The sequence below is a fragment of the Anarrhichthys ocellatus genome, unplaced genomic scaffold (assembly GCF_004355925.1).
Source record: "Anarrhichthys ocellatus isolate YVR2014 unplaced genomic scaffold, GSC_Weel_1.0 scaffold6, whole genome shotgun sequence".
In the NCBI taxonomy this organism is placed as follows: Eukaryota; Metazoa; Chordata; class Actinopteri; order Perciformes; family Anarhichadidae; genus Anarrhichthys; species Anarrhichthys ocellatus.
The window spans coordinates 3,734,151-3,759,039 of record NW_022280036.1 but is presented as its reverse complement, the minus strand read 5'-3'; the positions used below and the strand labels follow the sequence as shown (position 1 = coordinate 3,759,039).

Here is a 24,889-nt window from a genome sequence, read left to right as displayed (position 1 = left end):
TTTTCAATGTGAGTGGCGGAGTCCGCCATTCATGCTCTGATTTAATTTGCCTACCTGCACATGCCTACAAGTTGAGTCTGTTTGGTTGCACTGTACACGGATAAACCAGTTGCTCTTCTGTTGTTTTTGTGACCGAGTAGCTGCTGTAGTATTAACCACCACTTGCTGTTACTACGGTAACCACACTTGTTGCCAAATCGACTCGGACTGAAATCTTAAAGGAGCTGTGTTTGACATTGTGGAGATTAAAATGACAGCGAACGACTATGGTTGTAATTATGTAAAGATATAGTGGAGTAATGTCTACCTGAGCAGAGAATGAAGTCACTCTCCCTCTGCATGCATGTCAGGAGTATAACTGTAATGTTTCATATCACAGTTGAGTGGCAGTATTTCTAGCTAACTGCAGTTTGCATAGTCTAATACCTTGTAAATCGTAGCTAACACACATTTTGGGAACGCTGTGTTTAGGTGATGTGCTCAATGCGTGGAGTTTGGCAGTGTGAGGGTGGGGGATAATAAAAAGGTCTGAATGGAGGCGCAAGAATGTCTGCTCTAGTTCAAGTTAACAATATCACAGAATTTCACACTTCGTTGTGACCAAAGCGCAGCATGCGTAACCTTAAACAGTCGAACCACAAGATTCCAAGCAGGGCTTCCTGTGAGGAAGAGGGCCCCTGCGCTTGACCCTTCAGTGCTTTTTTAGTTTCAGACAGAAAAAGCATTGGATCACTTCCCACGCTCCTTTGTCCTAGCCCCAAACTAATATTAGGAGTAAGGGTTATAATTAACAAAAGGGCAGGTGGTTGACAAAACATTCACTGCTTTGAGCAAAACTTTCTTTTTGTGAAGGTCAAAATTGAAATCTCACGCAAAACCAATGCAGCAGGGAGAGCAACGACACATGACTGTCAATTAAGAGATCAGTGCGTTGGTTTTCAAAGACCGTAGACATTTATGATGAGATTCTGTCCGTCCCGCCCATAAGCAGTGAAGCAACCGAGGTCTTTTTTTTGTTCATGGTAATGTTGTGGAGTGTATCTTCTGAAGGCTGGTCATTGTTGGATGAATGTCTTTTTTTGGCACATCCCATCTTCTTTCTGTTTTTTCCCACCTCCCACTAAGTTCTGGTGAGCCTGCAACATCCAATGTGCTTTTTATCACAAATGTAAGCCAGTACAGTGGTTGCCTGCCAGTAACACCAAGAACTATTTCTGCCTTTCCTAATTGATTGGTTTTAAATACTCGGTATGACTCAAAGATAGGAAATGTTGGCTGTGTGTGTTTGGGTCTATAATTAAACATGGAGTGCATTTCAGGAGGACCGGTCTGTCTGAGCAGCCATGGTGTCCTGAAGCAGTCTGCCTATGTGGTTCTGTGTGTGCTGTGACGTGAGTCAGTGGACCCCCCCCCCCCCCCCCATCTGGTTTAAAAACACAACATTTCGGTTCCTGCTGAGCAGTCTGGAGCAGCAGGGACCAGTTTGGTTGTCATAGTGATGAGGGATGAAAACTCATGCTGCCCACTACTTAGCAGGCATTTTGAATGGAGTCGTTCATTTGAACCGTTACCTCAGTAGAAGAGCATGACAATATTCACGACCACATTGTGTTTATCTATTGTAATGGATTGTCGCTGTTTGATAGTTGTATGTAGCTTGTATGAAAACAAAGTTAACTTTGGCGTTTGGTGACTTAGCAGCGGAGAATTCAACATTTTAGCCACACTGAGTTGTTGAATGCTCCTCACCTGAATGATCACAACCTATATTCTCAATGCAGGGATTGTCTGTCAGTGCTAAAATGTCCCGATCAAAACATGATGTTCCCTGTGTGGAATACACGCATCATGCTTACATGCTTCAAGAGGACTTAAGAGTTGTGTCTGTAGCACCATGTTATGTATCTGCTCCAGGAGACAACACCAGGTTGAATATGATATGAAACTTGAACGATCCCTGAGGTGAAAAGAGGTGAAGTCCTCCAGGTTATGTTTGGACCTTTTTGAAATGAATAGCAAAGTGTCTTTATTAGCGTCCCAGAACTGTTGGTTGTTGGATCTGTCTATCTCTTTCCTTACTAGTATTCAAATATTGCACGAGTGTGCTAAAATACCATTGGTGGTGTGGATTTTGTTTACCTTTTGTGAAAGATTTGTAAATTACGAAACTGTCTATTGTTTCATCTTTTCCCTATGGGACGGCTGTAACATGTGGCTTTGGTTAGTTGTGCTCTGAGCTTACTGTTTACATAATTTCACAGAGAAGTCAGGACATGAAGTTACAAAAAAAACGCAACCATGTTCACTTCAAAACCCCCCCCAGTTTGTAATTCCAGGAGTTTTCAACCAAAGTGTATCGTCATCTCGACCCCCATGGCTGAAAATGGATCTGCTCTGAAATGTGTTTCAGGTCGCAGATGAGCTCTTCAGCTATTACTGGAGTGCATCTCTGGCAGAAATCCCTGCTGCCATGGTTGCCACCTCAAGGCTCATGCCTCTTAGTCACCAGGGCAGAAATGTAAGCTAATCAGGTGTCTGCTGCTCATAAAGCACAGCGCACTGCCAACAGAGTGTAGACCGGCTGCTTTGTAAGAAACACCGTGCGGCCAAGCACTATTTTACTATATGAGACCCTGTCATTTTCGCATTTCGCTTCCCTATTAATACTTATGTTACGTTGAGCAATTAAAAGAAAATTCTCCTTCTGCTTGGGGGCCTTTTGATCTTGCCAACGTAACCAGGAGATGCAGTAGTAGCCTAAATATTACAGAAGCATGCCCATTGCATAGAGGTTGCTATTTTGCTTCCCTTCAGGCCAAGTCAGAGAGTCTGCAGCTTGGAAATGAACAATGTAACTCTCTCCAAGTGCTCCTGAGCAAAGTGTCTTTTGGATTCACTCAGTGGACTACGTGATGACAAATGCTACTTGTTGTGGTTATTTTTGGTATCTTATCCGAAGCGTTTTGTCATGCGTCACTCCCAAGTACTGCAGAGGAGTCAGAAAACATTAAACATGCAAGTTGCCTTTTTGTACAAAACGTGTGCAGTCCAAACTCGTATCTACACTGTAGATATTGTGAGAGGAGAAAAATAAGGATTGGCATTTGAACAAGACAGGATATCAATTGGCTCTGCAACCAGAATTAAAATAAGTGGATGAGCGCATGCAGCTTTAATGATTCTGCCAATTAAAGCTTTGTCCCTATCCTTGTATTTTAAAGATGAAGGCAAACTTGACTGCCTCTAACTTTTCTCTGTTTGCTTTGAAGATCACTCAGCAGTCGGGGGTGAAACTGTATCCGTTACGTCCATCACAAACGGTGTTCTCATTACTCGACATGTTTCTGTTTTGTTGACAAAATTGCAACATTTGTATTGCTCATCAAATTTATTTTCGTCCCTGTGTGGGAAAAATAATCCTGCGCTGGAATTCCCCAGGAAGTGACCGTGGAGCTTCGTCGAGCGGGGCTAATTGAACATTCTGGGAGTGCTGGAAATGTATCCCACCCGTTCGCTCCTCCTCAGCCCTCCTGCAGCCTGGGGGCATCTATTCTTGGTTTTCTCATAAGGATAAATTCTTGCTACAAATGTATTGCATGGAGACCCCGCTGTATAAGGCCACGCTGCTGGCAGAGGGGCGCAAATACTCCCAGTGTTGCAGAATAGAAAAGAAAAACAGTATTCTGGATGTGTGAGTGCGATGAACAGATTGTTGTAATTTGGGGTATTTGGCAGAATGTATGCTGTATGAAACTGTCCGTCAGTCAATTTTCCAAAAAAATAAATTTGTATTTTTGGCTCATCATTTATCCCAAGAAATGTCACATGACATTTAAACAACCAGGTGCCACGCCCCAAAATGATTTAGATAGTTTAGAGTTTTTATGTCATTTGGCCATGGAGTCAAATCACATAAGTTAGTAATGCAGCGTGTCACCATCCTCCAAATCCATGATTCGATTTGACTTTGTGTTTTAGGATCACAATTCGATTTTTGACTTAAAGAAGCAGAGTCTTGATATGTAAAGATGTCCATCGGTTGCTGCAGTCTTTAAATCTTCTGCAGCCTACTAACTGTAGTTTTTCTTTTGTTCGTTAACTGATGGAGAAGACAAAATAATTCAGTTTTTTTCATTTTGCTCCTTTATTTTGCTCCTTTATGCTATTCCTTTTGTTCTCTCTTTTGTCATATATTGTATTAACACATAGTGACACTTGACCACAAGCAATTGAAAAAGGTTTAACACACACTTTGAACTGGCAGAATGAGCCTCGTTTGTCAAATCTCCTGTTTGGAAATTAGTTTTAATTTTAGGCCCCCAACAACAAAATGTGATTCGTCAGTTTAATTTTCTTGATGTGTGACACTTTGCTTTTTTTAAATATATTTTTTAGATAGTTTTGTGGTGGATGTGTCTCAAACCTATCCAGCCTGCATGGCACCAGAAGGAGCCCTTAAAGTGGCCGTTACACAATCATACTTGCTCCTTGCCCTTGGCCGAAATCTCTCCGTCTGGAAGAGACTTGCTTGCACTTCCCACCTCCCCTGCAAGCCTCTGATGTTGCTTGCGGAGGTTGTAGAGTTTGAATAGAGCTATATAAGGGAAACCCATTCTTTGTTTATTAGTTAAGGGAGAGTATGCGGGAGTGCTGCCAGGCCTCTCTGAGTAGAAAATGGGGACAGAATGAAGAAGACGAAACACCACTCAAACACGGTGTACTCTGATATGTGGAGCTGTAAACATTGCAGCGTTATGAGCGTGGCAGCTGGCTTACATTACATGTGGAGCTCGGTGTTAATCAAGGGGCCGAAAATAGACTTTTATCTGTGCGCCGTGCTATGGGCAGCGTGCACTAATGCGGCTAACCTCGAGGATACAGTGGTTACATTAGCTGCCTCCCACTGACTCTGTCTGGTGGACACAGTCAGTAGAGTTATGAGCGGTGGAGATTGTTGGAGAAAGGTCATCCACCTGCTGCTATTGACTTGTAGTAACGCAATAGTAGGAGGTGTGTCTTGGTTGTATTTTCAGTGTACTTTAGGTAATGAAACCTAACAAGGCCTGCTAACGTGACATTTTACGATTTAGATTTTATGTTTTTCTTACGCCGAAAAGAGCTGATCAGACATTGGAGCCTCTCGGTTTAGATGGTTGCTCGAGTGTACCGTTGCGTGTCGCTTTGCCGTCAGATGGCTGTTCAAGGGGCTACCTGTGTGTTGGGCTTTTATAACCCATTTGTAAACAGTATTAAATGTCAAGTGCTCCTGTGTCATGTCTCCAATGGATTTGATGTGAAGGTGGTGAGGAGATCATTTGTTTTATTAGCTTCTTTTACCATGGGGCTTAATCTGTCCAAGGTCCCTCCCACGTTTTAAAAAACTTAAATGACACCATCTGTCTGTGGAAAACACGTTATATGAAGTCATTAACGAGGCTTAGGGTTATTACAGTTGTCGTTTGGGCGGTGGACGGCAATAGGTGCTAAGTCATAAGTTACAATGCTCAGATTCAGTTGCCGGGCTTTGTATAATTTCACTCATTTTCCGAGGCCGCTGTCTGCAAACCTTTGCATAATCAGTTCTGTCTGTTTGAATTCCATTGAGATAATCCAATATCGGACTTTTCTGCGGTGCCAATTTGAAATAAGAGTGTTTATAGTCATCTTCTGAGTTTAAAGTTGGTGCGCACAGTGTTTCATATCAACGTGTCTATGGGGAGCTTGTTCTCCAGCTGGCTACGAGACAAATGCTGCATTGTCAGATTCCACTCTTCAGAAAGATTCCGGCGTTTTTTGTCTTTTGGACTCGGGGTAGAATGCCAGCCTTGTGTTCAGTTGGGTTACTTATCTCCCCGGTGCAGTGCACACCCTCGGGGAAATTACTTGGGGAGGGCATCCCCACCCACCCCCTCACCTCCTCGACAACATGATTGAATGATGTCTCTCCTTTTGGAGGACTCCGTTCCCCGTTTGTTACTTGTACTCTTAAAGTCAGGCATCCTTTCAACGTGCAACAAGATTATCTGTGTTTTGTACGGCTGGTAGGCAAACACCAGGTTGGAAATTTATTGCTGGCTGCTCTTCAGGGAATGTTCATGCAGAGAATCAGAGACTCAGTGCTGATTTTGAATTGGCAACATGCGTTGGTAGATTGGTGGATTGAAATGCCATTTACAAGTGGCAGATGGGAAAAGGGATTTTTGTTTTTGATGTTTTCCTTGATGTCAAGTGCAGCTTGTTCCCCGATTTGGAGTTCTGCTAACTGTGCTGCCAAGCCTTTTACTTTCATGCAGCTGTGGGAGCAGACCTGAGCAACCCGGCATCCCCGTGTGCTTTGGACTGCCACGCATTCCACAACTTCCCTCGACCCCACAGAGCTGTCTTAAAGCAGGCTGCGCTTTTGAAGAAGCACACTTGCTTTTCCGTTTATACGGCAGTGGATGCAAAGGTGGCACTTTGCATGTTGTGCTCGTGGGTGTGAAGAGGCAAGTTTACACATATCAAAGGTGAGAGTTGGATAAGGAGGTCAATATTTTTCCATATTTCTGCATTCATTATAGATCACAGCACTACTCAAATGTGAAAGGGGTTGCTCAGCTGGACCCCGCGGCTGTTTTGGGTCTTTCGGCTCATTGTGAGATGTGTATACAAAGCTTAAACACAAAGCAGAGCTTTCTAAAAAATGTTAATTGTCACTCTTTGGGGGGGGGGGGGCATTTTAGGCATTTGTTGGTGTTAAGCCCCCTCCCCCCACCACTTAGGAATGTAATTCTTTAGAGTTGAGGTTCATCATCTTCACTGTAGTAATCCCAGCATTCTGCAGCATAGTGCTGGCCTCTTCCTTCCCTCCCGCCCATGCCTTTGGTGCAATTGTGGTATTCCTGCTGAAAGATAAGCCGTCCTGGAATCGGCCCCAGTCTGCTGACCTAGCAAGAACCAGTAGCAGCCTCGCCCCCCAAACCTCAGCTCAATCCAGCATGTGTTCCATCTTTATCCCACTCACTTTTTCTGCCTCCCAAATCTACCTCTCTCCTAGTTTCTGTCACAACTATCTCTCTTTCACCACCCAGCGAGTTCTCCCTTCAACCCCTCGGCGAGCAAGCATGTCGACACCTCAGCTGCAACCCAGTCGCAGTAATGAAATGACACAGGTTGCCTTGCTTCTGGCTGTAAATCAGCACTCGCACACATCTGGTAAATGGATGAAGGGCGGTGCATTGACGGACAGATTATACACACTACCTGCTTGACAATTTTAATTTTTCTCATTGCGTTCATCTGGGTATCTCAAAAATGTTCTTCTCGTGCATGATTTGTGACGACAGGAGATAGGTCACCTGACCTTTGTTTAGAATCTCTATCACTTGCCTCCAGGGACACATGATTAGAACTAATTGGCTTGAGCTTATGTGCAGTTCAAATGGCTAAGTACGATGAAATCAACAAAAATAGTATTTTCACTTTAATTCCCTCACACTGTGAGTACTGCAACTTACATTCTGTTTCTCTCAATCACACTTACGTAGGCTCCATTAAATTATTAGACTAATCAGACCGTCTGCAGTTGTGAAAAGGTGTTTTGAATCAGATGATTTGCCATGTAATCGAGCCCATTAACCAGTTTTAAGTCATTAAAATGTCCAACCAAGACGTGATTTCAGCAGGGAGTTTCCATAAATACGAAGTGTGTTTGGGTACATGATTCATGTGAGAGGACTAGTCGGATTAGAATCAGAATGATTGACATTCATGTTATAGGCTATAAGCTGAAAACGGACGGGTCAAGCAGTTTCACAGTGGGGGAATTCGTCTGCAGTCATAATGGTTTGACAGACGACAATATAGAAACTGTTGAACATGAATTTGACATCATGCTTCATGGTCGCATAAATTAGGCTATTTTGATTCTTGAATAGACCCTACAATGGTGCCTCCACTGTGTGCCCCATTGGCTCCTTCTGGATCTGTACGTTTTTACACCGTTTATTTAGATTTAGACCATTACGAATTAGCTACAACCATGGCATATTTTAAGGTATCTCCAAGCTCTTAGTCATTATAAGAAGGGATCTAAAAGAAGCTGTGTGTGCACATTCTCAAGGCATGTGTGCCTGCCATTGCCATTTGGCTCCCCAAACAATGCAGAGTATTTAATGTGTATGAGGTGAATGGGGAGCGGCTCCGGCCTGCTCCTAACAATAGAATTGACAAGCAAGGGGCCAGGCTTTCACTTTGCAGACAGCATGGATAAAAGCTAGCTTGGAGTCGCTAGATTGTTCTCTTTACAATAGGCAGCCGCAGCCCTGCAAGGCAGGTTACCTCCCGTGTCATGTTTTTCTTCTTCTCTGCCCAGCCGGCTTTTAATTGGTTCTCCTGCTTGCCGGTTGGCTTACCTACCCGGGGTTGTTATCACATCAACTTTCCCTGGAATTGCAGTTGGCTTTTCAAAAGGGTTACCGAAGTGTCACACTTTAAAAAGGCACTCATTCATTAAAGGAACCTCAACTTTGAAAAGATGCTAAAATAATAACAAAAGGAATGGCAGAGCAGTGCTTATCCTAGTTAAAATGTATGTCAATCCATATATAGCTGTAGACTAAATTGGGTTTTGGAGGCCAAAGCGGCTGCAGCTACAGTAGCAGGCAGTTAAACGTCTGCTTACAGCTGTCCACCCAATGAGCGGATTAGAGGACTCCCATATCTCTGCAGATGAGATGCAAAGGGAGATTAGGTTGGTAGCTCATGAAGAGGCCCGGCCCGACCTAATCTCCAGGACCGCCAGAGTGAGACTGGGCTTTGATGATTTATTGTATCTTGTAAATGACTCGCCACTGTGACTGCCTATGCGCTTTTATGGCTCGTTTGTTAGGATGACTTCAAGAGTGAAGACATCAGCAGCCCATATGTGACGTCCAGCATAAGAGGAAACTCATTGTGGCTAAAGATGTGCAGAACATTTCCCTCTAATCTAGTCGGTTACAGATCTTCTCTAAAGTAACTTATGCAGCGTTCTCATTAGCCGGGAAGCCATTTTTAGTCACGCAGCACTCATTTCGGTGTTGGGCCTTTATCAGCAGTAATGGGGTATATAAAGACATCCGTGGCTTAACCATGTTCCACTGTAACATTATTAGCACATACAGACCCAACTGACAATGTGCAACAGGAACATTGAAGCCAACTCCTAGTTGCACTGCGATTTGATTTCACATCCATATTGAGATCTCAGCTCCAGGTCAGCTCCAGGTGGTGTTTTGTGGTTCATGCAAAGTGACCAGGCGGTGTAACCAGAGCATAGTATTTATCATACTCTACCGTGGAGCGTGAAAGTGGGATTTGACTCGAGCTGCTCTGCTATGCCCTCACTGCTCGGCAGCTGGTGTCTCCACAACCAGTACAGCCCAACTGAAACATTGGACGATCTGCTAACCTCAGTAGGCTTCCCTGGAAACCTTGTTCAGGGTTGGCAACCATTAATCAAAGTTATTGTTTCAATTTGACGGATTTGGAGATTTATATTTTGGTCAGGCAATAAAGAGGGGATTGGCTTGAACCTGGTTTGAGTGTGCAATAGAATGCTGTGGTGTTGGGTGTCGTTTAACCCGGTCCTTGCATGCGTTTCATCCTCGCCCATGATGACCGTATTGCTCTATGTTTCTGTGAAGGGTTGCTCTGTTCAGCTTTTAAGATGGTGGAAGAGCAATTGAGCGTTCTGACATGACCCGCCTTTCAGGGTCAAACATTTTAAGGGGATTCTCCAGGGCAGCATTTCTCCTGGGGACGAGTGCTGATTACTGAGTAACAAAAGGGAAATGGGTGATGTGCAAAAGTAAAACATTTAGACTGGAAGTGCTGGCCTTAATGGTGAGTAGAATTGCCTCAAAATCTTGCTAATGTGTCCTGATAATGGTGTTCATGCTAACTTTATACTCTTACAATAGTTAATGAATTGTTTTACGATCAGTAAATTTCATTTTCCTCCATAAATGCAGCCTTTTTGTTTCAGTTTAATTGTCGGCTAGGAGTATGCTTTTGCCATTCTCAGTTTTTATTGTGGCTGCTGGATGGTACGCGGGCAGACTTGCCATCATTTCATTTACTGCTACAGAGGAGAGGGACATTGTGAATGCAATTTCCTTAGACTATTACTGCAGAATGTAGGCTTCAGAAAGCTATCACTTGAAATGGTATGGGAATTCATTTTAAGGCTATAAGGAACAGCTCAGATAATCCCCTCATTTGCAATTTTGTGCCTCCTTTTGCAGACCCAGTCTCTGTTGCTTCCCATTCCACTGGATTTTAGCACTCAGGGTTTATGCCTTTGCCCGTCTTTCTTAACATTGTGGTGTGAAAATACAGAGAAAAAAACATATTTCGTACCAAATTCCAGCGCTGATGTTCTGCTCTAATGTCACTTGACAGCAGACTCTTCTAGCAAACTTAAAAGAAACACGTTTTATATGTTTGTCAGAGAGCCTATGGAATCCTTACAATTCCTTTTGTCTCATATTAGTTTACAGTGTTAAGCCAAAGGGCAATAGGACACACACAGTCGCATGCACACGCATACTGGGGCCCTCTCACAAGCTTAAAAAAAACTAGTGTAAACCAAATGTAAACACATTGTTGCCTCTCTACTCCCACCCCCAACTTGGCTGGATGGGTTTGATTCCATTCATGGAACTGGGAGTCGGCTTGAAGAGGGACGAAGGTCTGTGTAAATGAATTTGTAGCAACCCCCCCTCCCCTTCTCTGGGAGGGCAGGACTAATCATTGGGAATCTCTGCCCTCCCAAGAGTGGGTCGAATAGTTGCTTTGTATAGAAGAGAGACCAGAGGGGCTCCGTCGTGTGTGTGTGTGTGTGTGTGTGTGTGTGTGTGTGTGTGTGTGTGTGCGCGCGCCTATTTTTGTGTGTAAATGTGGCTGCGGGGTGATTGATTTCCATAGATTGTCTATACCTAGACCAGATTAAATGGTGCGTCTGGACACAGGGCTCCTGACCCCTTAACCTCTACTGGGGAGGCTATGCAACAGCTGTGTGTGTGTGTGTGTGTGTGGGAGCTTGTGTCAATGTGTGTCTGCTTGCATGTGATGCAAAGCACAAGTTGTTCCCCAGAGGCCCCCCCCCCCCCCCCCCCCCGAAAAGGGAAAAAATAACTCCATGGAAGAGAATCCAAACCCCAAAGAGGTATAGATGAGGCTCGGGGAATATTTACTGTAGTTATTCACGCATTTGTAGATCATGTTAGGTCTTCATTCATAGTGGACCCATGCACTGTTACGTGTAGGCTTACAGGTACATTATTATTGTGAGTGCAGAGTGCAGATTATTCGGTAATGAAAATTAGGGCTGCATGAATTCCTTTTTTTTTCTTTTGAAGTTGCCTCATTCACATTTTTCACCCTTTATTTAATGTCACTGTGGCAATAGTTGTCTTGAACTTTTCCATCAGCAGATGTTTTCCTGCAAATCTATCTTTTCTTTTTTTTTTGTCACAATTTTCGGATCACTTTGTTCAGCAGCTACTGCTCTCATTCATAACATCACTGTCTGTGCGATTGCGTCTTGGAAAACCTCTTGGGGACGCACAATTAGGCAGACAACTGGATTGCGGCCATTTAGTAACCACAGACGGTTACATACAGCTTACGTAAAAATAGTTCAAATCAAAGGTGTTGGTGGTGATGTTGGTGGCGTTGGAGACCAGATCTGTGGATAAACCAGAGAGTCCAGGATATTGCTTCTGGAAAGACAAGTTGCTTTTAAGCCTTGCACATCTTTGTTTCAGCAGGGTAGATGCCTTTTTCCACAGCAGCCATTAGGTATTGATCAAATGACACATTTTCTTTTGTAACAGGAAAACGTATATATTCCCTTTTTTAAAGGTTAGTGAAAGATTTCCTTTTGGGTAGAAAGCCCTCGTTCTGGATGACGGTAGGATTGTATCATTGCAGGACTCCCCACAGTCTGCATTGCTGTTGAAAGTACATTGCTTATTCGTATACACACAAACACAGCAAGAGCAGATGGTTTGTGTTTATAAAGATAGAGTTTATAAAGCTTGTTATTGGGAGCGGAGCACTGCTGGATTCTGCTGAAAACTGGTGTCATTAACTCTCTCTCTCACCTTAGTGCAATTCTAGCTGATATTTGCACTGAATGGTTATCTGCTACACACAGGTGGTAGACAATAGGAATGGTTGCTCACTTATAATAGAAGTATTTTTAATTAGCATTTTACCTGGGTGTTTTGAACATTAATTAGTAGTGTTGCATGGGTGGCTTTTCCATCTCTACTTTTCTGTAAGTCAAATTTTTCTAGAGGCTAATAAGCTCAATATGTAAAGTGCAATTCTAGACAGGTGGCTCCCAGTGAGAGGGCGGTGGGTAATGAGTCCCCTACCACACAAGGAAGTAACCCCCCCACTCTGTATTTATTAAACCCAGATCCCATGGATCCATTTAGCTAATTGCATATCTGGGTCTGCTACTTATCCAAGAGATTGTCGGAAGACACCAGACATTTAGTGTGTGGGCTTTGGTCAGTGATCTGTGATATCTGCCATGATTAAGGACTTTGAATCCCTTGTAAAAAAAACTATTGGAAAGCAGCAGCTTCATCCTCACTGTGTTTTCCTCTTTTGTTATTGCTCCTCAAATATCACCCTGCATCTCTGTAAAAGCTGAATTGTTCAGTCCCTCTTGTGGTTTAGATGAGTTGTTTACGGCACAGAAAGGGTCACTCTGTCTTTGCATTTTAGGGTTTTTCAGGCTTCATCGTTGCAGTGTAGTGAAGGGGATGGAGGTAAGATGTGTAGATGATTGTAATGTCATTGATGCTAATGTTTATGATTATTAGCTGCCATGTACTTGAAAACAGAATGTTATTTCAAGGTATTTAGCCAAGGTACATGAGCGGGTCGTACTTTCATCACAAGGTTGGCGGTTCGATCCTCCGCTCCTCTTGTCTGCATGTCGAAGTGTCCTCGAGCAAAGCAGGCCAGCGCCTTGCAAGGCCACTCTGCCCCCCCCCATTGGTGTATGGATGTGTATAGAATGGGTGAATAGGAGAAAGTTGTAAAGCTCTTTTTCCGGTAAGATGGAGATAAATGCTGTCTGTTTACCATGACATACCGGACTGCCTCTCATGTAGTGCATCAGTTTGAATTTTATGCTTGTTGTCATAATAAACAAGGTGGTCCTGGAGAGACTTACTGTAGCGGGAACTACCACAGAAGCGGTTTTGAGGACTTTGCAAGGTGTTTTTGCAAGATTTTGTCACTGTGATTGCGTCACAACCGTGCAAGATGCAGTCACGTAACATTGCAGGTGTGTAGTTGAGATCAAGATGAAGGCAGAGTTCGAAAATGGGCGTGGTCCCAGCAAGGGCGCCGGAAGTAGGGGAGTAGGAAGTGGGGAAGGGCCGATTTTGACGCTGCGATCAGTGGGATCCCATCGCAAGATTAAAAAAAAATCTAAATTATGATGGAGCTTTTTGGCTATGCTTTGTTTTATTCTCCTGCACACACTCACTTCCTCACACACACACACACACACACACACACACACACACACACCTTTGCTCAATAACACAAGCTGCCGCTTTGACCTGTGTGAAATCCAGCTGTGTTGATGGTGCGAGATGTTGAGAAGTCGTAGTGGGCAGCTTTATTAAAGCCTCATTTTTGGGGCTGGAGCGAGGTGTTTCTCAGGCAGGCGCCATATTGTCTGACCTGTCCCCACCCTGTCCTCCTCTGCAGTGTGTGATTAATGAAACTGCAGGAGGGACAGAACAATGAAGTCTCCGCTGGCATATTGTGCTTCTTAAGACTGCCAGTGGCGATGTGCCCCTGTGCCCCATCTCTGGAAACCCCAGGGGACCAGAGTTCTACCTCTCATTCAACTTTTCACCAGGCTTACTTCCTGCCATTTTTTTATGGTGTTGACAGATTTGACAAGAGTTGAATAACAAGATATACTGAAAGTTTTTTGAAGCCCTAAGTAACTACTGGTATCTGAGATGTCTCACAGCCATAGTTGGTGTTTCTTAAACGTTGAATTTTCCTCAAAGCAATCTCCCTCAGGCCCAGAGAAGACAATTAGGAATGCAAATTTCTCATAAGTTGTGTGAGATAAGGTTTCTTTCTCCTCAAGCGTGTTTTGTTTAATTTGGGTGCTCACATTTATTTTCTTTGAGGCAAAAGTCTTTGCATATCTCCTTTGTCACACTATTTTTAGCGCCATGCAGCAGAGATTCCTTTCCTATTCGTTGTTTGATCTGTGAGAAAGTTTTTATTTGTTTTAGAATATGAGAGCCTGTTACTTGGCACCTTTTTTAAAAAACACTTATCATTATGGAGTATAAACATTGTAGAGTTCAAGTAACATTTGACATTCTAAAGTAACACTTGATCACAGATCCTGTTACGTTGCCAGTTTGAGCAAACGGATTACTTGAAATCGCAGTTCTAGTTGTCTTTTTCAATTTAAAGGGGAACCGCACACCATTTCATCACTACACGTCAAAATCGTTTTCTCGTGCTGTGCTACTGCATTGTGTGAAAAGAAGCCCTGCCTTAAGTGATGTCACTCGAGGCCACATTGGTTGGATCTGAAGACTACAAGTCTGAAAAATGTCTCGAGTCCGACAATGCTTTCAGCCACTTTGCTCTTGGATGGATTCATTGATGAGTTAAGATGTGGCTGCTCTGCTTTCCTATGAAAAATGCTTAATAGTAAACAAATGTGATGCTTTACCTTTGTCTCGGTTTGCATGGCTGACACGTCGGCATCAGGTTGAGTGTGTTTGTGTGACTGCATTGCGTGCATAACATCCCGAGGGAGAGAGGACCCGCACGACAGCGAGAGCCTGCAGTGTGCTGCTTTACCCTCCAATGCTCCGCCTTCAGAGTGTCTCACATCAGTCTCCAGTCAGTGGAGCGGCTGCAACCACGGCATTACACTGTCCAGCCTGGACCGGTGTAGTGATAACCCACACTACATACTGTGAAATATTCTAGTCGTCCTGCTATGGATTATTCTAGTCCAGAACATTTACAAACAGCAGCAAAATAGCACATATAGGGAACTGACTGCATTGAATGTGGCATTGTCACTTGTGTTACAGACTTGTTGTTGTTTTTATTGCATACTAGATGGAGTGGACTTTCTTCTTACTAGCATGTAGAAGTAGACGATGGTGAGCTAGATTTTATAGAGGACTGAATGATTTAAAACAAAATCACAATTTGAAAGATTGCAAGTGCCATGCTTTTAAATAGCTATAACACGCATTAAGAATGTACACAACAAATAACATGTGACAGGATTATTTGGTGACCATTTTGTCGACTTTAGGTCCTTTTTATGGCATCCATTTTGGCTTGTTAAATTAGGAGAAGCGCAGGTGGAATTAATAACGTTAGTGATGGCTACATTCCATTAACGCGTCGAAATGTCTGCCTTGAAAATAATTCATAATGACAATGTTATCTCCTGCAGTCAAAGATGGTTTTATAAAGGAAGAATATGCCACTCTGTGTTATTTTCATGTTCTAAAGAGAAGAGAGTGGACTGCATCTTTACCACAGAGTGGCGGGTCTCTCTCTAAATAAGTCAGCTGATAACAGAGGTGTAGCTTGCAGCTCGTTAGTATAACGAGCCACAGTTGTCAGTTAATGGGCAGGAGTCAAAATCCCAAAGCTAAAAGTTCGAAGCGCTTTGTTTCACTGTTAAAATTGTTAAATGCTTTCAGAAGTTTAAATAATTAGTGTACGTTTTTAAAACTATTTAACTATTATCCATAATGATGACTAATTGTCATCGTTACTGCAACGTAGTTATTCTTGATATTGACAGTTTCCAAAACATTACTTGAGTTATTTACTGCTTCCAATTTGTCTGATAACATGAAGCAACCAGCAGCAGCCCTTTCAATGTGAGATGCAAAGGGACCAATCTTGGCCCTCGTATCGCTCCCTGATGAATGCCGTCGTTTGGATAACAGTTAATCAAATTGCTGACAGCTGTTTATTTGTTCATGCTGCTCTGTAGTTGTTACACCAGTGTGTGTGTGTGTGTGTGTGTGTGTGTGGCCTGGGCAGGTTGAGGTCTTTTCGAGCACAGTGGGGTCTTTTTGAAAGCTGCCTCACCTGGAGTGCAAGAGACCCTTTTTTTCATCGTAGGAACAGCACGGTGTGTATTTGAGTGAGCTGAATGAAGTCAATACGATCGACTAAAAATGCCCCAAGCGGCCTTGATAACAATGCTGTACAAATCTCTTTATAGAAAATCTCTGATTTAAATATTTGCCTTGACCTCCACCAAGTAGGACATCTGATTCAGGTTCACCAATAACAAGTCAGAAATGTTCAATGTAGACTATGTGGAATTATTTATCTAACAACGCAAGCATGTGACATTTTACCATTTTAATCATTTGTATTCCTACTAAACTATATGTTACAGAAGCTGTGGCTAATTTGATTTATTCATTTATGTGACAATAAAGATATAGTGTAAGATTTTCAGTTTATTTGAAAAGCAACTGAACTGTGATAATATCCTTTTAATGTTTTTTTTTTTAAATTTGCACAGTACAGTAACCTGCTGTAATAGTCTCCTTATTCTTGGCAGCTAGATTCTAATTAATGTACACATCTTCATTTTGTTTTGCCCAAAGTTATCCTCATGTGCTGCTGCATATGGCACAGCCTATTACAAATATCTACACATAAAGGGCTGAGCATTTTGTGCTATTAGAGATCTCTGTGTGGCAGGAACACTTCTATGTGGGATCCATGGCTTACATTTGTATTTACAGGAAGGATTGTAATTCTCTTTATATATCTATCTATCTATCTATCTATCTGTACCTTTGTCTCACACAACTCCACCGTTTTGTCTTTTCAGCTGTGAAGATCAGCAGACATCCAAGGCTGCATTTTCCTCAGCAATAAGGTAAGAAGCTGATAAAAGAGGATGCTACGACATTGTGCGTGTGTGCGTGTGCGTGTGCGCGCGTGTGTGTTTTCTGAGCACTACAGATGGTGTGCAGCACCACTTACTACGCATGAAAGGAAGTAGCTCAAAATATGAAATTTGGCAATTCACGGAATTGAATTAAACCGTGAAAGCACACATTTGATTCATTGTAATAGAAACATTGCACTTTGAATGTTATGATGTGTTGACCGAGACTTGGAGCCAATTAAATCTTCCCATCTGCCAACACCTGTTCTTGTAGTGATGCTATGTTACTGTGGCCCACCTCATAGAGATTCTAATACACACATCTTAGTAGTTGGGTTACATTAACTACGGCCTGTAACATATACTGCTATACTGGAGATGTTTATCAATGTCAGTGTTGGTGTACAGTTCCACGTGACTGCTCTGTCCCTCTGTTTGTCATGGCAAGACATCAGGATCAGGATCACGAGTGTCCAGCTGATACTGTTAAAGAGAAAAAGCCTGCAATCTTTCTTCATGTTTTTTTGCCCTGCAGGCTCTTTGCTGCTGCAGTTAAGAGCAGCAGAGAAAAATCAGCTACAGTTTATCTGTATTTTCTCGCACTTATAGTTTGATATTTTGTCCGTTTGTTTCCCCTTTTTCTTGTCTTTCTGATTTGCTCTCTTTGCTTACACAATCACACAAATGCAGTGAAAGCAGGGTGTTGCATTATGCTGTATGTACTTACACCACAGTTGAAACTATAAACCATCTACTTCCTCTCCTTTTGTGTTTACCCAGCAATGCTGTGATACGTTTCGGTGACCGAGACAGACTGGGTTATAGGGCAGGGCAATATATCAATATGATAGCGTTATCGTAATATTAGACTAGATATCGACTTAGATTTTGGATTTTGTAATATGGCATAAGCATTGTCTTTTTTCCTGGTTTTAAAGGCTCCATTCCAGCAAAGTCGTGTCATATTCTGGACTTACCGATTGTTCTAAAGCAGCTTGCCAGGTGCACTGGATTGATTAACATGTAATCTCTTCATGTGGACACAAAAGCACTTGCTAATTGCTTTTAGATAATTAATTGAAGTCAAAGGAATGTTGCAAAATGCCATGACGGTATACTATAATGTACATTTTCAAGCTGACTCAATGAGCTGCTTCCAGAGGGCAATTAGAGTGCCTGGCAGCATCTGGTGGCCAGCCTCTCTCTGTGACCATGCTCCGCTCCCCAAATGAGCTTTACGGTTTCTCTGCATTTTACTTTTCCAAAGATTAATGAGCTGAAATGTTGATTTGTCTCTTGCCATGCCTCAATAAACAGCCAGATCTCGACTTAATCAAATGTGTGTTGAGTCCAAAGCTGAAATACAATACAGACTACAGGTTAGATATTGTTCTTTGGAGGTAGTAGAATTGCGATCCTCTGGTTAATCCTTCGATGTGTGAGAAGAGCTCCTTTAACTGTGACAGCATTTAGCACTGCTGCAGGGGTTCTGGAAGGCACAGGGCAGAAAACACATCTGTGTCCTGCAGCGTGTTTGAAACCGAGCACTCTGTGTTTTTATATCATTTTACCATTCTTGGTTTTAAAAGCATACTTCAGCAAAAATGTTTGGTTCAAATACACGTTTTCCTGTTCTCTACGTGTTTTCCATATTTCATACGCATCTTTCCTGGATTACTTTGAAATGTACACAAGACATCTGCCACCTTTCCGTTTGCTTTTCTTCATCAATGAATAATCCACAGTGTGCTTTGGGAGCATAGTGGACTGTCTGCTTTACTTTGTAGTTAAGATTTTTGCACCATTAGATCTGACCTGGCAGTAAACCAGCTTTCTATAATTTACCCATTTTGGAAGGATTAGATTACAGTCACACATGCTGTAGCGCCTCATTTTATTTTTTGACATTTATAAATGACTCAGAGCTCTGCTATTGATTGGGCAGCTGCAGACCTAATTGTGTAACTAATACACTAATGTACTGTACGTCTTTTTTGTAATTGTTGCAGGCGTAATTATTGGTTTATTTCCTTAGCCAAGTAGAATAAAACATTTAATTGGAACTGGCACGTTTGTTTCTCTAGTTATGGCAAGTATAATTACTATACAAGTAGGTTTATTACATTTTAAACAACCCAACTTTTCCACATGGTACTGTTTTAATTGGATGTTTTGCTCTGGGCGGTGATGTACTGTCAGCGGCTCTCTTGCCGACTCGATCACTTAATTGTACAGACCTTTTTAAGTGCAACTAAACTGCTAGGCCATGTTCTCTATAACGAGAGAAATGTCATTGCTGAAGATGGCTAAAGAGGTCCGTTCCAAGCCTGACCGATCTCATGTTTAGATGTTCCTCACAGAGCGTGTTCCTCTGGACCCCGGGCCAGCGGGCCCCAGCCAGGATCCTCTCTGCAGTACTTCTCTGCAGACTGGAACTGCACCCAGATTCAAACTCCGAGGAGGCTGCTAAAGGATAACGATCAGTGTAACGGATCATTGCACATTTTAATCATGCATATTTTGTACTGTGTGTAGTCTTAACTGTTGTCACAGGCAACATTTAAAACTGTATATAAAACCAGATCCGTAACTATGCTTAGCGGCAGGGTGCTGAACTGTGACTTCAACCTCTCTACTCCTAATCATCTGTGTTTGATAGTTTACACCGACTTTAGTCACTATGGTGGCTGTAAAGGCCGCGGTTACATCTTACTATGACCACATGTTGTGGACGTACTGAGTCAACACAGCAGCATCATTTGTCAGCACTTTTACCTGCAGTCAATAAAGGTCCATTTATCAGAACCGATGACGACTGGGTCTGTTAGTCAGCTCTCCGTGCTGACTGTTTATGGTCTTAGAGGATGTTGTTGGTCTGTCAAGTGTTCCCTAAAGAAGCTCTTTTTTTGCATGAGAAGTGAGCCTCAGTGCTGCGATGTGACTAATCATTCAGCCTAATTGCCATTAGTTCATTTCATGAGAACTGGTCTCGGTGGCTCTTACCAGGCCTGGAACATGACGAGCTCTTGACCACATCTTATACTCTGAATCTTCCATCACTGCATTCCTTCCACTGACAGACATTTTACTGGTAATCATGCCTCCTGGTCGGGGTGACCGAGGCCATCGCCACAGCAGCTGGCTGGCACCATCGCAGCGAATCACGTTTTTTTTTTTTTTTTTTTCAGGCAGGGTGGCCGGCCCATTGAGAGGGTTGTGTAATCCCAGTTGCATCGCTGCCAAATAGATCAGGCCTTTAATGTCCAGGAACCCGTTGGCCTCCCTGGTATTCAAATTTAGGCGGCTACCATTTTATTTTTATTTTATTTATTTATTTTTTCAGGGACAATGCACACTAATCAACAGCTGCACTGTAAGTGAGCCAGAGTTAGCCAGAGAGGCTAATTTCCATCTGCTGTCCCCGGCCAGATGTTTCAAGGCAGCCTAAAATAACAAAATCTCAAATTGAAACGGAATTAAAATTCACAGAGAAACAGACAGCAACGTATAGACACAACCAATACACAGCAAAAGAAAAGTGTACGACATTAAAGCAGAGCAGACATAACAGGTTTCAGCATGCGTCACGCAGAACAGACCCATCTACAGGACAAGCACATATATAACACTGAAGCACATAACATACACATCAAAAAATGGAAAATGGCAACACTGAACAAGACAAATGCACATATAGGCGAAACAAGCAGGCAGGACAGACGGCACATCAATGCTTGCACACCTGATTGGCAACAAGCCATTCCTTGAAGTTATGCTTGAATGTTTGGTACGTGTTTTGTGCACGTATGTGTGGTGGCAGAGCATTCCACGAGTGAGCTGCCTTCACAGAGAATGTAGATTTACTAAACGAGCTTCACCTATGTGGAATGACACAATCACCTCTTGAAGCAGATCTAGTGAGTCTGCTGCTTTGAGTGCTTTGTTTAATAAAATCACTAAGTGGAGGCGGGGCCATACCATGTACAATTTTAAAAACCATTGGGCTCCCCTTGAGATTTCTTCTCCCTTTTAGAATGAGTTTGAGAGCTTATGTGTGATTGAAACAGTCTGGCCTGAATGTTTATTGCAATGAGGCCTCTAAAATTCTGTTCAATAAATGTGACCAGGCGTATTAGTCGCTACCACTGCAGTTAAAGAGTGGAGCATTGATTCAGTCACTATTTCAGGCGCTACAAAATCCAAACAAAAGAAAGTCATTAATCTTTGATTTCATGGAACTCGTAATGCACCATTATGGTCCGACTACAACCTCCGCTTCTTTTTTTACCTTACAAGAACAAACTTCACAGGCAAACACTGAATAATTTGATCTTTTTTAATCTTTGCCACAAAAATGGACAATTTTTAAAGATGCTGAATACATTAACATATCAGCCAGCAAAAGCTTTAATCCTCACATATATCTAGAAACAAATGTCAGTTACACTCTTATCATTTCTATGCCTTACAACAGATCAGATATTAGTCCGGCCACAACCAGCCTCTGTATCCATGGCAACCAGTTTTTCAACACATCCTCAAGTGGCGAGAGAGTAGTCGGAGCGATGCTAAAGGCCGGATCTATACTCTAAGCGGAAAACAATACTGAAATGTAGGAGTGAGTTGTAACGCAAGATTAACTCTTGAATGGTGGCTCATACATGCGTCCTCTCGTACAGCCCCCCCCCCCCCTTGTTTAATAGTCAAAGTTGATATTTGGTATGTGCCGAAAGATGGGGGGGCGGAGATATCTGTGGTATGGCTTCAGATTTCAAATTGATTCCTTGAAGAGGCTGAATTGATCTTTTCCACCTTTTTTTTTTTATGGCCTCATAAAAACAACAGCCTGATAATAACATTAAATGACCACGTTACGTGCGACTCTATACGCTATTGGCAACCATTTTGAGAAATTGGCAACCAATTCTAGGCAGTTTCAACCACTTTTTTTATCCCATAAGAAATGGGGACAGCAAGCAGGAAAATTGAGGGTGGACAAGTTAACTTTCAAATTCTGTAAAGTATCAGATAAAACACAAACTACAAATCATTTAGTTTGCTTACTTCAATAAAGTTCCTTTTTATTTTCATTATTAAGCCGACGTATAACTGCACGGTATCTTAACTACTCAAAATAAAAGGTGACTTATAATGGCAACCATAGTTTCAGTTTTGGCAACCAAAAGCTGATGCCTAGTTGCCAGATTGGCAACTACGGTTAAAACATTTTTAATTTGATCCCTGACTGTATTATGTTGAACGAGGCTTTAGCAACAAGCTCTGTGTTGGATTTGTGGGAGTGTTGGGCAACTGTTTGGTTTGCCTCTCCTCTCCTCTGCATGAAACGCGACACCTGCGTTGGTGCTGCCGCCGACAGAGACGCATCACCTGCCTGCTTGAAACATTAGCCAGGCTGTCTCGCTCTCTCTCTCACACACACACACACACACACACACACACACACACACACACACACACACACACACACGTAGTGTCTGTCACTCAGGAGGTATGCAGTCACCTGACACCCCCACCAACCAAGTGGATAATTATGCTAACAGGCTTATTTCTCACATGTAGCTTCCTTTTCATGTAGAGGGGTGTAGTCGAGGTCTATGTATCCCCGTGCATTGGTGTACACAAGAACTGCCTGATGCCATATAGTGAAGCAATTAAACTGGAGCTGTTAGCTGTAAATATATTTTTATTCCCTCTGGCATGTAAGTGAAACCTATTATTTCAATTTTTCTCAACAGTTCTGATGCTGTAGAGAAGATAGATAATAGGAACTAGTTTTTATTGTCTCCAGGAACCAGATTTTTTTTCTACCTCACTCCAGCCTCATGCCAATTAAGGAAATGGATAAAAATTGATTTATAGACACAGTTCTGCCCCCCTGCCCCCCCCCTCTCGCTCGCTCCCAACAAGCAATTATCAGAACCATCTTGCTGACTGAAACGGTGCAGTTTCTCTTCAATGATCAGCAGATTTGACTCTGATAGTAACAGAGTAAATCAACATATTAGAGTTTAAAACCTCTTGCAAGCGTGTACTTCCAAATTAACTCCTGTAGACTGTCTACGTAATATACTCTTTGCCAGAACTCAAAGACTTTCTACATTCAATCAGCCTACGAATCAGGCCGGGCGATATTTACCCAGCATACTCTTCTCACCTCCGAGTCACCGCCGCCGCACTCAGCCTACTGGATGGTGTTGACCTCATTCTGAACTGTGCCAGCTCACTTCTGACTAAGATGTATGCTTTAGATCAGTTCCATTTCTGCTTGATGAGTAGTCGGAGAGAGTCTCTAATGTGTTGGTCACACTGTGTCCACTGTGTTTGCATGGAAATGAAGACGGTGGTGATTAAAAAATCTGGTTTATTTGCAGTTTAGAGGTTATGATAAAGAAAAGGTTGACCTGTTCTGGAAAACTGTTTGAAGCCAATTCATCATGGAATAAAAGTCCAGACTTCCAACCCTCCCTATCTGTATATGGGAGGGTGTCTGTGAAGCTTAGACGACACTGATTTAAAGATATTCTAACACTTGAAAGGCCAACAGAGATGACTAGAAGTGGAAAGCAAACTTTCGGCTGTGAATGGGGCTCTAATAAGAGCGATATTCTCTCGAGTGTAGTGACTTTTAAAAAAATTGTATACATGAACTTCAACACAAGGACACGCGTGTAAGGAATTGATTAAACAGTGTGTGAGCTGCAAACGTTAGCATGTCCATTTTGCTATTGTACCTGCAGTAGTAAGTAACCCAGCTTTACATGGAGGCTATCACTAGCTAACTTTCGCCACATTATTCCTCATCCTAAAAGCCATATTTTGGGGGGTAAAAGTGAAACTTATTTTTATTTTTCTTTACAAATGGCGACAGTGCTTGGAACAAGCCGCTTTAGCCTCAGTATTTTATGACATGTATGTCATCAAATGCTTATTAAATACCATTTTACAGGGCTCTCCTTTTTAACACTGATCATCTGAAACAGTTTTGTAGCCAAAGTATTGCTTGAGTAACCCTGAGAAAATCTGTTAGCAACGGTTTTCATTCGTCGTATGCAGGAATGAGATGCCTGCTTTTGTTTACGTGTGTGTGTGTGTGTGTGTGTGTGTGTGAGAAATACCGGTACATAATAAACATCGTTAATTAGGACAACTGCTTTGTACAGAAAGTGAAACAAGACTGGTTCAGAACGTTTTCTAGTGGTGCGTAGCACGAATTCCAGTCTGAGTTAAATCGGTGTGAAAGCATCGAACAGATTTATTTGCATCACGCTGATCGTGATGATTCTGTATTTATTAAATGCATTTTGATTGGAATTAATTGGTCTTTTTACACAGATACCTCAACTATACCCACTCAATATAGCAACAATGAAGCCTGACAAAGTGGTGCATCACAGTCTAATTATTATTCAGTAGCAGTGCATATAAAATAGATGGATCATAATGTGCAACATGCTCCAGGGGCAAATTAGCACCCCCCCCCATGCACTTGTTAGCCAGAAATAATTTTCATTTAGCTTGTTAGTTTTTAGTAAATGTTTCATCCTGGCGTCGGCTCTATCATGTGTTTATAGCTTTTGAAATAAGGTTTCTGTGCAGTCGGAAGTATTTCTGAAAACAACACAATTGACTTTCCAGCATCGTCCTCGCTGCATCTCCCGAGGCCATGTGTGGTGTTGGAGTGAAAGCCGCTGTCATATGATGAGGTTGTATTGTGCTGTGCTGTGTATTCCATTGCAGGTCCAAGTGGCATTGCTTTAAGTCGGGAACAGTATGCCTTTTGTTACTATTAAAAGATAGGAAAAAGGTCTTCAGTGTATATCATTTATATCTCTCTATTTTGGTGTTCATAGGAAAGGTGATTTACAGAGCAGATACTATACGTATGTTGCAGCAGAC

At 42.4% G+C, this 24,889-nt stretch overlaps 1 protein-coding gene across 5 annotated transcripts in view; it reads left to right on the top strand.

The window, feature by feature from the left end:
- LOC116383221 (talin-2) overlaps positions 1 to 24,889 on the top strand; it is an 81,820-nt gene that overhangs the window by 3,863 nt on the left and 53,068 nt on the right. For 4 of the 5 annotated variants that reach the window (XM_031846889.1, XM_031846886.1, XM_031846887.1 and 1 more), the window contains exon 2: positions 16,913 to 16,960. The gene's annotated coding sequence lies outside the window, so the exon portion shown is untranslated. Of the gene's footprint in view, positions 1 to 15,739; positions 16,196 to 16,912; positions 16,961 to 24,889 lie in introns of those variants that run through there. The other variant, XM_031846888.1, reaches the window with a different exon arrangement.